The 17,027-nt window shown below is 40.1% G+C and overlaps 1 protein-coding gene and 1 long non-coding RNA gene across 7 annotated transcripts in view; one reads left to right on the forward strand and one right to left on the reverse strand.

The window, feature by feature from the left end:
* Lar (tyrosine-protein phosphatase Lar) overlaps positions 1-17,027 on the reverse strand; it is a 300,655-nt gene that overhangs the window by 77,434 nt on the left and 206,194 nt on the right. The gene's annotated exons all lie outside the window — the stretch shown is intronic.
* Positions 1-17,027, forward strand: part of LOC145933996 (uncharacterized) — a 100,891-nt gene that overhangs the window by 41,169 nt on the left and 42,695 nt on the right. Inside the window, exon 5 of the long non-coding RNA XR_014424965.1 lies at positions 944-987. This is a non-coding gene — a long non-coding RNA (uncharacterized LOC145933996). The remainder of the gene's footprint in view (positions 1-943; positions 988-17,027) is intronic.

The following is a 17,027-nucleotide window of genomic DNA, read 5'->3' on the forward strand; positions in this document are numbered from 1 at the left end:
CCGACGTTCTATCAGGGTTTATTAAAGTTCTGCAAACATTCTCACGCCGTATATAAATTAAGAGACTTGGAACGGCATCTTTATCGCGTGAATGATTCCGAAGAGAACAAGAAAGGTCTTCTTAAAGAAAGAATTTGTCAAGTATCGTAAAGAAATCGTATCGTAAAGACTTTGCATCGTAAAATTAATTTTACAGGATGCACACTAAAGTGTTATATTGCAGAGCAAAATTCTTATCACCGCGATTGATAGTAGAGAACGCAGTAGCCAAAGAAAGATATCGATGGCCGGTGAGAAAGGGGAAAAAAGGTAGACATGCCATCGTTCTACGTGCAACTGCATTGCACCATATGTCATACTGGGACACGCGTGACAGTACCCGTGATAAAAACGACCAGATAACGACGATTGACTCAGATCTAGCTCGTCTCTTTTTAATGCAGTCTGTCATGGCGCAAAATATCCGCTGTATGGTCTCTCCGCAACCTGATTTTCAAATTCTGTCAAAATCCATCAAGAGAGAGGGAGAAAGAGAAATATATATATTTTGTTAGTAATCCCATTCGAGTATTTTTTTATTGCACTAGAATAACCCAAGCGCGCGCTATGCGCGCGCCATTCTTCAGTTTTGCAATAAAAAACCGATATTTAAAAAAAAATTATATAAAGTTTATTTAAACTCGATTTATATTTCTTTTACAGAAATCAGTTAATTAAAGCGTTAATTTACTAATTAAATTTTAAAATAAAAATGTTATAAAAATTAAAATAGTAATATATGTTATAATTTATAATACCTTATCCTCGATTAATATTTTTTGACAGAAATCAGCTGATAACTATCAAAAATATTAATCGAATTTAAAATATTATAACATATTATTTAAAACATATTATTATTTTATATGTATATGTATACATAATTTGAATATTTTGTTTTCAGATCAATGTGTGCTGTGTACTACAACTCCGTTATTATACGTATCGGTGAGTGAGAAATTGTTTATTTTATAACATTTTTATAGCGGTAATATGGAGGTGTATATAATATGTTAAAAATATTAAAATAGTAACATTTTAAATAATATGTTATATAATATCTTATTAATAAAAAGATATTATAAAAGGAATTATAAAAGGCATGTTAAGTATAGACTCTCGCAAGTATTGTTGCATCTTTTCCGCGATGCTGATTGACTGTTTCGATTCGCATTGTGCGTTATATTCGTAGCATCGAGAGACTGTCATCGCGAGGATTAGTAGTTTAACAGTTTGTTCAAAATAAAATAAAATAAAATAATGTTTTAAATAATATGTTATATAATACTTTATCCGCGTATAATATTTTTTGACAGAAATCAGCTAATAAAATAACTGTCAAAAATATTAATCGAGTTTAAAGTATTATAATATATTATTTAAAACTAATATCATTATTTTATTTAATTTTATTTTGAACAAACTGTCAAACTGCTAATTCTCGCGATGACAGCCTCTCGATGCTACGAATATAACGCACAACGCGAATCTTGACAGTTAATGAGCATCGCGGAAAAGCGACAATAATAAACTTCGATATATGCGAGTATCGACTTTACATATCTTTTTTAGAAAAGGAAAAAGGGGAATCCATACAAATATATATATAAATTCATGTTACTTTTAATTTACGAGTGTCATTCGAATTGAATCGTATATAATCTGGAATAAAGATATTTCACATATCTTTTTATCTATATAAGATTATTTTAAATTATTATGAAATAAATCAGCTTGGGTACATGTGTATGATAAATTTCCTTCCTTTTTCGCAAACTCTTGTTTCTATTTCATACGTTTGTAGCCGCGAAATAATATCCGTTTTCTAAGGCGGTAATCGTAGTAATTTCGAACAACGGCACTCCGTTATAATACGTTAAACGCGCTCCGAGCGTATGCAAAAGTCGACGACGATGGCGTCGCGCCAGAGCGCAAAACTCCTGATTATAATGGTTATCGCCGTAGTTGGCGATGCTAAGCGAAACAGAGATTGGGTGTCAAGAGACAAGAGCGTGTCATAAGAAAATAGTCCTGATGGCAGCTACAATTATTTCTCGGTATGCTTGCGGTTCTTGTTCTCGGTATGCTACGTTCTCCTCGCCTACGAGTGGGACAAACTTGGCGAAATTTCTTTCTTAGTGTTAACCAAACCACGATCAAGTAGAATTAAACTAATCGATCTCGATTTTGTCCCTTTTTTAATAGAATCTGAATTTATTCATTACATAAAATTGCAACCGAGCCACGAGACAGTAGAAATTTTTTTAAGCGCAAAATTTTACGTTAACAATATTATTCTTAACGATGTTATTATGAAAGTTAACATTGTATGTGGATATGTAAATATGGAAATCAATTATGTTTTGTTAATTTTGCGTGTGAAATATTTTCGATCACGTCGGCGTTTTTCGCAAACAAAAGGTGGAGGGTATGACAGAGGGACGAAGAAAGAATGAATTTCGCGAACGTCATATCGTATCGGGGATGATTTTTCCATTACAGCGATGCGGTTGAGCCATCGGGATTATACAGACGACGCGGGAGATACAATTTTTAATCGCAAGCGGGTCCGCGAAAATAATTCGCGTGGATCTGCGTGTTGCAGTGTTTGTTTAACGAAATTACCGAGAGGATTAAATGGGGGGAATGCGTATATCGATGTTGTGTCGCGAGATTGATAGGCGTCCTTTTCCGTTCCGAGTGACGTTCGCAGTAGCGTCATGAACCCGGCTGCGACATTTTTCCTCGTTTTTCCCCGCTCGATTCGACATTATAACACGGCGCCGGCAAATATTGACGTCGTCGGGCACTCGATCGAATCCGCGCGCGATCAATATCGTAGAAATAAGCATCCACCTATTATGATTTCCCCGTCGATATCGTGTAATCGTAGACTTTTTCACCGTTTAGTCGCGACGTGACGTAAACATTAACCCTCGCGAAGTATATCCCCAGACCGCCCTTTGCTCCATTACTCGTCGATCTCGTACGATGGCGAGACATTTAAGCCCCTTGCAGCCCTTCGGCGGAGAGGAAAAGCTGGCTCGGCAGCACGAGGAAAATGATAAAGAACGCCGGAGCTTAGGGCGGGAGAATTCCCCGCCCACCTTTTCGTTAGGGTTTCGATATACTTCGCACGGGGGGATTTTTCTGGATTTTCCGTCAGCTTAACCTTGTCCCTTTAAGAAATGTCTCCCGATAGTTTCTCCGTTCCTTCATCGGTACGATGACTAATGATTCGGTCTCTCCAAAATATCGATTAATCTTTAAGCGTAGAATAAATGCTAATTTGTTTCTTTCTTCGAGTAGAAATAAAAAAAAAAACTTATTTGCTTGTCTTTGATTTGTACGTACACGTCTTTGATTTGTACGTCTTTGATTGAACGTACACGAGAATCGTAAAATCACGAATGAATCGCTCGATTGTAAAATTAATTTCGACGAATCTCGTCCCGCATTCATGTTTTCCGAACGAGATCGATGAAATTTCCAAATAACATAGCAGCGTGTTTGAAACAACACAAATTAATAATGAGCTGTAATATCGCGGAATAATTGATTAAAGATATATAGGGGCGCGGACGAAATTGGTATGCCCAGAACTCTTCACCCTTTGATTTCATTATAATGCGCCGCTGCCCGCGGGGTAATTGAATTACACCGTATTTTGTATAATTTAAATCGCCGAAAATCGACGGCCAGAGGAAAATTTCATCGGACTTCATTTCGCATTCTGCATGCGACGTACCCACCCTATTTTAATAATTCATCCGTCATTCAATATCGGCCGTGTTATTGAATGGCGTATCGCCACGCGAAGCGAGAAAGATCGAGCCAGTGGAAAAAAAAATAAAAGATACGTCGATATTTACCGTCGCTCTCTCATCGTCGATCGTTTCGTCTTCGAGTCTCTTTCTCTTTGGCAAAGCCGCGCCTCGATATACTATCCACTGCCGTGATTATCCGATTCGGCTTATACTTTCGCGATACATCTTAGTTCGCAACGGCAATAAATCATACCCCCTCCTTCCTTTTCTACCCCTCATACTGTTGTGAATCGCGCCACGATCAGCCCACTCTACTGAATCCCTAAGAAGACAAGAAAAAGAGAGAGGAAAAGAGACCGAGAACTTTCTCCATCTGCTTCTCGATTTGGCCGGACGGACGTTAAAAGTTCTCGAAAGAAAGTCACGGGTGAAAGAGAGGAGATTGGGGAAAAAATCCGCGGGAATCGGAAACCGCGTGGACCGGAAAGATATGGCATGGATGGATGATGGTAAACGGCAGGATGTAGGGGATAAAATCTGACGAAGTTATGGGAAAGCCCCGGTCGAAAGATCGACTTCATCCTCGATCGACTCGCGGTGATGTCCGGTTTCGTTTCTATTTACGGACCATCCGAAGTTCACGTCTCTCCCAAGCGAGTCGAGATATCGAAAATAATACCTGGGAGTTTCTCTCAGCGGGAAACTGAATTACGATATAACCCCGATTTCTCCGAACAGAGATGCGATTTAGTCACGTAGTGATATCGCGGACGGTATCGGCTCCTTCCGTATTAGGAATGTCACTGTGCACGAGTATGAGTATATTGTCTTGGCGGCGAGACGTATAAGCCAATAATACCGCTATTTCTGCGCTCGTTGGCCGAAAATAGAGAAAAAAGGGGAAAGAAGCGAGGAGACGAAGAGCGAAGGAAAGAGGGGATGGGTAGGCATTGGAGAAAAAAAAAAGAACCAGTTTTTCATGATCCTCTCTTTCGGATGTCGCGAATCATCGTGTCGTTCTCCGTCCACAATCGCTACGAACAATTGAATTTCCGTTTCCTCTGCAAACGCTATATAACCCTATAGTCTCGATTCCGTTAGTCGACCGATATTCCGCCAGAGCGGGAAAGGAAATCGCGATGCCTGCCGAGAAGAGGAGAAAAGGGAGTTTCCTTCCGGCATGCCTTTGTCGTTTTTTGATCGAGTCGCGAAGCCGGAGTTTCCTTTTAAAGAGCATACCGGGAAACAATATTTTCCCCGTCGCGAGATCTTGCAGCTGATCGACTTTATTCGCTCAAGAGAGAAAGAGCGAAAGAAAGAAAAGAGATAGGAAGAAAAAAAGAGACAGAGAGAAAAAGAGAGAGCGTTACGCAGGGTGCGGAGATGTAAAATAAAGTTCTGCACGAATAAATAATCAAGTTACCGGGCAAAGGCAGTAAATGTACAACCGGTTCGACAATTACGCCGCACCTGCTCGTACAATTCTGGGACGCGAAGGTAATTGGATTTTCGTGAGAGCATTACAAACTCGCGTGCACGGCTAATCTTTTTACGCTACCGCCAGCTCCGTTGCGGAAGCTTCCGTACATACAAAATAGTCGGTCATGGACCGCCTATAGTGTCGGCGGCGAATCTCGGCATCGAGATTATGCATCGAGATCTGCTGCGAAATAATCGGCCTCGCGAATACAACGAACCGGGCGATGCGGTGGAGTGATCGTTTCTCTCTCTGTTTTTTGTTTTTTTCTTTTTTCGCGATATTAATACGATAAAAAGTTAAACAGAGCATTGGTGTCATTAAAGCGCGTTTCCACGCAACGTCGTACATTTTTATGAGTAACCGCGGATGGAATTTTTTACGAACAATCTCAAAAATTTAAAGCGAGTTTTCGGAATATACGAGTTCATATAGCCGCGAACTAATTTCGGTCGGGGAAACAATAAAATTTGCATGCACCGGCGCACCGTAATATTATACCTCTCGGCCGCGAAAGACCGACTCGCGCTACTGACATTTTTCGGGGTCACGACGCGTTTAATCCGTGATCATTATTAAGCTTCGGACGCACCTCGCCATATTCATCAACGGTTTTATACAAAAGTCTAATTAATGTTTGACAGCCATGTTCAATCATGCATCGTAAAAAAAGTGCATCAAATAATTCAACATGATGTGACAGATTAAAAAAATTTTTTTTTCAAAAAATAAAATATAACAATGAATAAAATATGATCAATGCAAAACGAAATACAATATCTCAGCAATGACATCGTGCAATCGAGAAAAAAAAATAAAAATCATGTTTTAATATCGCGATTAATTACATAATATATATATGTATATGTATATACCAGACGCTTCAAAGTCTCGAAGATTTCAATAAAAAAAATATTGATAAATTCGATACAATTATCACGGCCCAGTAATCCGCTTATCGAACGGAGAATTTATACGGAAGACTATTTACAGTTTTATATCTCGCCAGACTTTTCTATCGACACGGTATTAACGCGGAATATAGGAAGACGGGAGGATGGTCTGCGCGGAACTTTTCCATTGCCGCAGTATTAGCGGGGAACGTAGCGGCCAAGGCGATGATCGGACGTCTAGGCGAGGGAAATATTCAGTGGAGTTTTCACGGAGAGTTTCTTTACTAGAGAGAGAGAAAGAAAAAAGTGGCTTCGCGCGCGCGAGAAGATCCGGACGAGAGAAGGCGACGGGGTGGGAGTTTGCGAGGGGGTGCGATAGCGGTGGCGAGCCGCAGTCTTGTTCGGAGACGGAGGAACGGAAAGTTTGCGAGGAGACGACGGAGCTATTCTTCCGCGGCGAGTCTACGACGAGTCGGCATACTTCGGCGACAAAATGCCATACATAAAATTCTGAAGTTCCGGCACGTAGTTTCTCGTAGCAAACGCGTGCGCGCGCGAGAACGTCGACGACGACGACGGCGACGACGATGTCGTGTATTTCCGGAATCGTGTGCGCGACTTGTTAGCTCGCTTCCTCATGCTCGCACCTCGGCTACGCGGCGCATATATTTCTATCTTCGCGGTTGTTTCTTCATCTTCCGTTTACAGCGGACGACGCTGACTTAGGGATACGAACGGCGAGATGTTTTCGAGAACGTAGAGCGATGCATCGCGTCACGTTGCGCGAATATTTTACCTGCATTTAAAACGTACGGAAGACGGAAAAAACTGAGACATTTAATGTTAATCTCATCACGCGGTGATGTTACTTTGATGCAGTAGGAAAAAATGGGACAAGATGTATTTTATAATATATTAAAAGATGTATATCTTCGTCATGTAAAAATAATTCTGTGTTGTTTCTTCTTAAAAAATAAATTGTCTGTCAACTATCCGATACGAATCTAAACTCGAGTGTTGAAAAATGACAGAATAATTAAATTAATATGCATTACATTTATTTTTGAACGAGATAAACAGTAGAGTAGCATAAAAATTAAGGTGACACGTTTCTGTCAGTATAAAATGCGAGCAATTTTAATATCAGAAATGTTTCAATTTTAATTTACAACTGCAAAAGCAAGATCTGTCAAGCGAGCATTCAAAGATTTAGATGTATCGAAACAAATTAAGGCTTATCTCAAATTGTAAAACTTCTTTGCACGCAAGTGTCATTTCATTATGAAAGACAATTTAAATTCAAAGAGATAAATATATCTTATACAGTTTGATACCTTTTTTTCCTGGGTATTTCTAGGAAGAAGGAATTGAAAGATGTTAGTGCAAACGAGATTAAAATAGCTCAGCTTTTCGCTATTCGCGGCTTCGTCCCCCTCGATCCATCCCTCGTTGTTCACGGAAGACTCGGGATGTGACTAGCAATTTAAGAGCAATGCTGCTAATCGAGATATCGCCCGTACGATGCGCAGAGACCAAGGGTCGCTTTATCGGTGGTTTCACGCCTCATCGATCAGCTTGGCGCATGGCACCATCTCGGTCACGCTTTTTCCTTCCCTTCTCTCCCTCCTCTCTCCCTTTCTATCCTCCTCGCCAGGGCAGGGGGTTCATGTCGACGTATCGAATTCGAGGCGGTGGGTTAACAACGGCAACGATACAACGCTGCGTCGACCGCAGTCTTCGTCCTCGTCGTCGTCGGAAAAGAAACGTGTCGGGCATTGTCCGGATGTGAAGCGTGTTCAGATAGCGACAGGAAGAAATAACAGGCGGCGTGGACAAATGGCGTAACAGGAAACGCGATGGCGGAAGGTCGAGAGGTCGAGATTCGGTATCGAAGGGTGAAACAGCTTGGAATCGACTCGCCCCATTGCACCGGCGGTGTAACAATGGCATTGACGATTTCTCGTCCTCGAGCTTGACTTCGCTGTTGCAAAAAGTCGTATTGTGTCCGTGAAGGAACTAACTGCCAACCATTCGCGAGACATTCCTCAAAGAAAAAAAAAATATCCCGTAAGGGGTAGCGCGCAGTTAAGTCGATGGGAAATCCAGAAAAATCCCGCACACGCTGCTTCGAAAGAGAGAGAAAGAGAGAAATCCTAACGAAAGCTGGAGCTGGAATTTTTCCTCGGCAAGCTCAGTAGTATCCTTTATCATTTTCCTCGCCTGCTTTTCCGTCCCGAGAGCGACAAGGATTTTCCACATGGAAGCGTGTCGCGAAAGAGATGAAAAATGAAAGAAATCTTCATTTGAATTATCGAGATATCACGTTTCATGTGTTACATTCAAAATAAATTGTTAATAAATTCGCGATAGATAGAAAGAAAATCAAATTTTATTAAATTAATTTTTATAATTTAAATGAACGTTTTTTAAAGTTTAATTAGAGAGAAAGAGAACTTTGGGATTAACATTACTTCGCTACTTTTTTCTACATTTTCGAACCTTTAACAAAGATTACGCGAAAGAAGAATATCGCTTACGAGATTTTTCGTTGTAAGAAGCATGAGCGTTCCTTATCATTTTCCTCGGTGTCGGCAGCTCTCTCGCCCGAAGGGTGGACAACGACTTTTCGTTCTGGAAGCTCGACCTCTCGCAAAAAGCTACTCAGCGCAGGATGACGCGACGGGAGACAGTCAAGTAGAGAAACGGGGTTCTCGTTTCATGAAATTTCGAAAGCGTCCCGACGCCCTCCAGGGACGCGTACAGGAGAGTTTATCAAAATTGAAACGCGACACCTTTGTCGGGAACTTCGTATCCGTCGGAAGTCGGTACTGAGCACGACACATACCTACTCGAGGTGGTCTCGTCACTTTCTGGCAAAATTGGGACACCGAGAGAGAGAGAGAGAGAAAAAAGGACGGTTTGGTGAACAAGCCCTCAAGGTTAATCCCAGACAACCGCGCACGACAGTACGAATTTTTCGCGAGGTGCCATTTCAAGATCTTCAAACGCCTTAGGCGTTTTAACTTAACCGGAGGAACCAACTACCATAATATCTAATGAATATCTTTAGTTGAAGCTTAATCAATCTAGTTGATTATATTTCTATTCTGGAATTTTTAAAAAAGCAAAATTATTAGACTAAGAAAATTCTCTAAGAAAAATTAATATTATATTTATATATATAAAACTGTAAATATTTGATTAAGTTTTCTACATTTTGTTATTTTTTACATTTTTAAATCAGCAAATTTTTCAGTTTTCTCTCGAATATATTTATGAGTCTCGAAATTTAAATCGTTAAATCTACAGCATATAATGGTCCCTTTAAAGGTAAAAATTGCGCGCTCCTTGGTGTTTAAGCTCGTCTCGTCGAATGCGGAAACCGGAAACGCGCGCTCGGGGAAGTTATTCTCTCTGAAATCATGGGTCCTCTCGTCAGCGCGTTTGGATACTGCGCTGTATCGTTAAATCAAGTTAAGGCGCACCGTGTGGATAGACAGACACGAACGTGCGCGAGGCCGCTAATCAGACGGACTAATGCGCAACTCCACAGCTATCTGTAATTTTCATCCAGCGCGGCTAACCAGATTAGTGAATTATTCGAGGCTAAATTGGTTAACCTCTGTGCTTTGCACAGGGCGCGGTTAAATCTGACGATACCGACCACGCTTATGGACCATTTCGCGCCGCATCGAAGTGCATCTGCGAATCTTTATTGCCTAATCCCTATCTTATCTCGTAGCGGCCAACCATCTGCTTCGCTATGGCGATTCTTTGCGCGCTGATTTTTTTTGGAAAAATGTATTTCATTATTTCGCGACGTCTAACGCAACAATGACGAACGTACACCCCCGCGAAAAATTCGGCCGACCAACGAGAGAATATAAAGGCAATAATAAATTTATAAAAATTCCACACGCGCGCAAAACGGAAATATGAACGGTAGAGCAAATATAATTTGCCATTCCTTGCCGCTTTTAATTTACTCCGCAGTGGGATTTGCATTGGAGAACGAATAAAAGCTCATTTAACCATTTGTAAATATTTCGCATCGATTTTCCCCGACACCGAGGAATCGAGTCGAAAATCACGACGAATGTTAGCTCGCTCGCGCGATCCTACGCCATCGAAAGTTTGCTCGACAATAATTAGTTTACTTGGGAATCTGGGGAATCAACGACGCGAAGTCGATATCCGGCGGCATGGCGAACCGAGTCGATAAATCGAATCATCACGCTGCTCTATGCGCGGAGTTGACGACGCCCCCGACTCTGCGCGTCTAATTATTAATCGCGACGGTGCAATTATGCCGCGGCGGATACGATAATACATACGTGTATGTATATCGGACATGATGCATACATACGTACGGACTTACGTACGTATGTACTTGGCTCTGTTTGATTTTACGGGCCATGTTGTTTAGCAGAGTCGGCGGCATGTCGTCCTGACCGTTTCTCCCTCGCTCTCTCTTTTTTCCTCGTTTTCTCCCTCCGCATTCTCGCGTGTTTCTCTTTTCGCGTATTCGCGTATGTAAATGTATACGCCTGTCCGGCTATATTCCTACGTTGCACGTGCGCCTCTCTACACGTTTACATATGTGCACACTCATACTCTCTCGTACGCATGCCCGCGTTCCATGTCCGCCATCGGACATAGCTACGCTTCCGCGTTATGTCGAAAAAACTACACGCGAACGCGACATCGAGATAGCATGCGAGTTCTGTTGGCCCGCTCAGTCACCGGGGGAATAAATGGAATCCTGTGGTGTATATATCGGTGACGCGAAAATGTATGCGAGAAGAACACTGTATTATTAAACATCTCGCCATTAGGCCTCCTCTTAAGATGATGTTGGATGAATTTATTTTATCTCAGAAACAAGAGAGAAAAAAATTATACAGAGATGTATTCCTATAAAAAGGGGAATTTGTATCAATATTTTTCAATGTATTATTTTTATATTATTGTAGAGCTTTTAATTAGCAATTCTAAATTTTCTATTAATTATTTTTTAAGTCCTTATAATGTGCGTCGCTATAAAATTTTTTTAAAGAATGAAAAAGCTACATTTAAAGTAACAACAAAATTTAAAACAACATATGTACGTTTACTGAAATATCGTACTTCAGTTTCTTCAGCGGCGAATATAATTGAGTGTATCTCTGGTGTTTCTTTTGAAAGTATTAACATCGTCATGTATTTAACTACCCATGTTTCTCCTAATAACATACTTTTGAAAGGAATGAAAATGCCAGAAGAATCTTTAAAATGTAATTCTATAGTAAAATGGTAAAATTAGCAGTTGATAAACGGTGGCTCACTGGCATAATAGTTCACATGTATTCCAAGTATGCAATAATTTAAAAAAATAAAACAATTCTATTAAAATAGACTTTATCTCGAAAGTTAGAAACTTATTCTACAGATCGTTCGCCTCCGGGTATTCTGGCGTTAATGATAAGGAGAATCTGTCGATATTCCAGTTTGGAAAACTAGCAGTTTGCATAGTAATGTATAGAACGCGAGATAATTTCTTGATCTTATGTGTCTCAGCTTGAGAGTCGCGTGTAGGCAGAATTCGCGGTGTATCCACGCATGCATTTTCGCACGAGCGAACATTTGCGGGTTCATAGAGCCCATCGAAACGTGCCTGATATGGATAAAGATGCGCGATGACGCGATAAAGAAGATATCGTCAGTAACGTTAACGTATCATGACATGAAGTTTATTATTAAATGAGAAGATATGTTCACAAGAGCATCGCGAGTTTAAAAATGCCATAAACATTTTCACGAGTGCTGCCCGTTTAAGCTTTCTCGCAAAATGTCGAAATGCCATTACGTTGCCGTGCATAATTTCGCGATTACGTTCTTCTGAAAGGATCATGTATACCGACAGTCGTTGAGTTTGTTCCTCGTGTTTAACAAAATTTGGAAAAACGAGACAATTAGTCGCAAATTAATTTAAATTCCTAATTAATTTAATAGATTCAAAGTGATCTTATATATGAGATACTAACTAAGAGCCTATTCTCTTCCACATGTAAATTAAGAGATACAAATAGTATATATAGTGATAGATATTGTAATTTTCGAGATTCGACTGTTTGTCAAAAATGGCAAAATGTATCGTATTCTCGAAATTGTTAGGATTTTTGGTTTAAGACTGAATTTTGTGCCCTCTCTCCTTCTCCCTCGTCCCAAGGCACTTCGAATTCGTGTATCGAAAAATCGATAAGACTCCCGAGACGAGAATTATCGATGGACGTGACGTGCCAGGCCGAGAATAGGCAGACACCCGTATCTGTACAGTCACGTGAGTACGTTCGGCAGCATATGTAAAATAGATGTAGCAAAATAGACGAAAAGACACCAGGGAGAGTGCGCGGCTTGAATGGGGGTTAAAAGAAGAGTGAAAGAGAGACTAGAGAGAGAAAGAAAGAAAGAGAAACAGGGAAGGGAATGCGTCCCAACTGGCAGTCTAGGAAGCTGCAATTGGAAATGCAATTTTGATGCAGAATACACGAGGAAGAGTCCTCGTAAGCTAAAGGAGCATGGCTATAGCCACGGGAGTTACTACGAGTGGCCTTTACTTTAGAGGCCAGGGAAACTGCGGCTGCTAGGAAAGCGAAGGGACAGACAAGAGGGGGAGGAAGAGCGAGGATAACGGGGTGGACGGCGGGGAGGTCGCCAGGAGGCCATTAGGTAAAGTAGGTTTTGACTTATGCCGTCGCGCTAGACGCCCGATATATCTCTATAAACTGCTGCATAAAATATAAGAGCTCCCTTCGCCGTCTATATGCGGATGCGCGCCGCGCCGAAGGTTTCCGGACGAAGGAGGGTTCAGGCACCTGTAAGCGGCGGCTTATTGGCTTACCTACACCTCGGAAGAAGCTGCCCTCCGCCAGGCCGATGGTAAATTCTCGATATACAACGATTATCTTCGAGTAACCTATTTTTTATCTCTTTTTTTGTCTTTTCGTTACAATAAATGATTTGAGTCTTCTTATTTTGGAAAAAAAAAAAAAAAACTGGACGACTTTTGTATCGGAAATAATGATAAATTGAATGAGCAAGCAGGATATTAAAAGTTGTATATCTTCTCCAAACAATAAATATCTCGCTTCACGTTAAATAGCATTACAACGTAGAGAACAATTTATCGCGGCTGTTCATTGTTCGCTGTGGATATTTAAAAATTAAAGAACTTATTTTAAAACTGTGCTAAATCCACATTTTAAAATAAAGATGCATTACGAAAAAAAGTTTACAAAAAGTTTACAAAAATACACTGTTTACCAATATATAAAATATCCTTCAAATTGGTATGATATAAACGTTATATATCGAGGCAAAAATATTTTTATTGACAATAATATACGGGGATGTTTTTACCGCTTAAAGTAGAAAATGTGATTTTAGGCAAGTAATTCGTTGAGATACATTTAAAGAGTACCTTTCACTGTTCATCAACAGTGCCATCGATTACAACGGCAAGATGTAAGTTAACATTGCTCTCTCTCTCTCTCTCTTTCTCGGAAATTCCCGCAGTTATTCCCGTGCAGTTGCCGTGCTTAATATTAGCCAGATTGGGGTAGTTGCTGCCGCAGCGAATTACTTTCAGCTTCGTACTATGTTTACCGAGTACAGAGGGAATTATTAATGACCGGTGCTTTCGGATTGCTCGGGGTTGATGCACACCCGGATAATTCTTCCGACATTCTACCAGAAGGTTTGCACTGGCTGCGTTTATCGATATGCCTCGTTACTTATTAACACGATTGCGCATAAAGCACGTCAAATTTTATCACGTTAAAATGCGCAACGATTGTCGCGAGGGATCGGGCATTAATTTTGTACTTCGCGCGCGAGTTTTGTCAGATTTTACGACTATGCGAAATGTATAACGCGAGAGCCACTCATCAACCGAACATTTACCAATGAGACCATTAAAAACTCAGATATTTCAATAATTCGATAAAGCTGTTAATATTGAAAAGACAGAAGCTATTTGGATTTACTGCATAAACCATTTTGTAATTCTACGGAGTGTAATAGAGATTGAAAAATCTCTATTACGAATTTATGGACTTTTATTAGTTTGCTTTTACCTATAAATGTGCTGCGAAATGTTGCATTAGTTTGCTTTTATCAAAAGTTGCGGCGGCAATGCGATGTTAAATGCAAAAAAACATCTGATCATGCGATTATTGTTATTGATTATGTTTACGGCATATCATCGAGACGCTATCAAGCAGCTTATCCGAGGCGATAGAAAAATGAAACTTTTCATTTATCGTGTCGTAATGTTTACGAGCGATAATTATTTCTTCAACAATGCTTGCTGGCTCGAATATATCTCGCATTGCGTTTCAAACATTTTTCACCGATATGTGATTTATTATCATTATTATTTCCGGATTAAGAGAACGAAGTAACACGAATCGCAGGGTCGAATAATTCAAGTAACACGGAAAACAAGTGATATATAGAGCATGAAATAATATACGAGTCAAATAATTTAGATAATAAAAAGCCGTTACGTAACAATTCTTTTATTAATTATCAATCAGTAAATGCGAGAATAAAATATATTTTTGAATTTAATTATTTATATTTATATTTAATTATTTAAATGGGACATATCCTTAAATATTTTAATATAAAATATTAGTTATCTATAATAATCTTCTATTTATAATTTTGCCTAAAGAAAAAGAAAAATGTTAAAAGTAAGGGTTTGTATTTTTATACAATATATAAACCGTAAAATAATTATTAAAATAATATTGATTAAAATGTTAATTATAAATATCACATGTTTTGATACGAATGGTGTTCCAATTTGAACATCATGTACTTATTCATTGTATTCAAAACAAATAAAATATTCATCAACATTAATGGAATAAATTTTGTATAAGCCTCAGCTTTTATTCGCTACTCGCAAACTAGTTCATGCGTTTCTTTAAATTCACGACAAGTCGCTGCTCTCTCTCTCTCTCTCTTTTAGAAAAATAATGTCATGTCATACTTTTTTCTATTCTTTCCAGCGTGAAAGAAAATTTGATTGTTTTATATGTCAATAAATAACTGTCATTGGAAACGAAAAACGCGATGGCGGTCACATTTGGCAGAAAACGAGTAAAGAAAAGCGGAATGCGATCTTTTAATTAACAATCCCGGGGCGAATCCGGGCAATCGCGAGGTTATATCCGCGGCGGTGACGGGGAACGTGCATTCCGGCGGAAATCAAACTCCGCTACCGAGATGAAGACCCGGCATATCTACTCTTCCACCCCCTTCTCACCCTCCTCTCCGGACGCTTAACCAATTAACGGTTAATCTACCGTAGAAGGAGAGCGAGAGACGCACGAGTTCCACGACTTCCACGGAAGTACGGAACGATGCTCTATCGGCAACGGTACCCCGCGTCTTCGCTCGTAGTCGTAGTCCCTATTCCGTCGTATCCCTACAGCTTTCCTGGCGGCGGCGGCGGCGGCAATCCTAGCCAGCAGCCGCTGCCAGTTCACCCGGAAGCTTCTAATTAATCGCGGATACCACGCGAAACGGCGCCGTTAATTGACGCCCGGTAATGTGATTCTTCCGCTCGAGCGCTTCCGCTACCATTGCGCCACGCGCTCCTTCGTTAAAACCAGGGCAAAGGAGGAAGCCGGACCGTTTGATTGGCTCCTTTGGCCAACTTTTTCACGATTCTTCCCGGATAATTAATGCCCCTGGTGCTTCGCAATGCGGGTCTTCCCTATGACCGCGGGGTATTATTCATCCGATCCCCCCGAGACGCTTCGTAAGGACTTTTGTTTTACCAGCAGGGTGCAATCAAGAGAATCTTGTTTTTTTTTATATCGTAGATATATAGAGAGAAGGAAATGTAATGTGAGTCTGAATTGCTTGACATCGTGTAATATTATTATTCGTATTTTCGAAATACAATTTTTGAAATAAATTAAGTAATTATTCAAGTAAATAAAATGAGATAATCTCAAATAGATTTTAAAAATAATAATTACAATTAACATTCTTTTAATCATATTCCCCATTAAGAGAAGAGTTGCATGTCATTTATAAATTTGCGTTCAACTGAAATCCTACAGAGTACAAGACAAAAATCTTTATTTTAGACTCACAAGTTTTCTCTCTCTATAATTAAGAATAATAACCTCGAGAAAATTTGATTTTCTACAGTACACTAACAGAGAACGAAGTAAAAGTAAAAAATACAAGATATGCGTTTTATGCATTATGTATTTCAACGAACTCCAGAAACTACTAAGAATATATGTACATACCTATCATCTCGATTAAAGAAGAACGTACAATGTTCATTGGTGTAATGAAAAATTCATTCTAAATTCATAAAACAAAACTTTTCCTATAAATGATTTGGCATTCGTTGTACATGTATATTTCACGATTCTGCTTGTTCATTCCACTTGGTATCCGAATTTAAAGGTCTGCACACGAGCGTGGGCCACTCGGTCAGCATTGCGCGCGGTTTGCATGCCCGATCAAGGTACACAGGCATTATGGCAGGTCCCGCTAGTGCGAGATATCCTCGTGGGGAGACTAGAACCAACACCACGCGGAGGCTGCACCGGTTAGGTGTTTCGGCTCATTAGCGCTTATACGCATACGCGCGTGAAGGATTTACATGGGATCGGTGTACGTTACTAATATCGAGGAGTTGATCCGAACGTGCCGGAAACTCTGCTCCATTTCCATTTAGGCTAGACGACAACCTCGTCGATAGAGACGTTAGTCACAACATCCGAGCGACGCATTATCGGACGCAGTATTATTCGCAAATATAGATCTCGTCGATCGATC

This window comes from Prenolepis imparis, unplaced genomic scaffold (genome assembly GCF_030444845.1).
Source record: "Prenolepis imparis isolate NDT839.2.m4 unplaced genomic scaffold, iyPreImpa1.0 SCAF_3, whole genome shotgun sequence".
Lineage (NCBI taxonomy): Eukaryota > Metazoa > Arthropoda > Insecta > Hymenoptera > Formicidae > Prenolepis > Prenolepis imparis.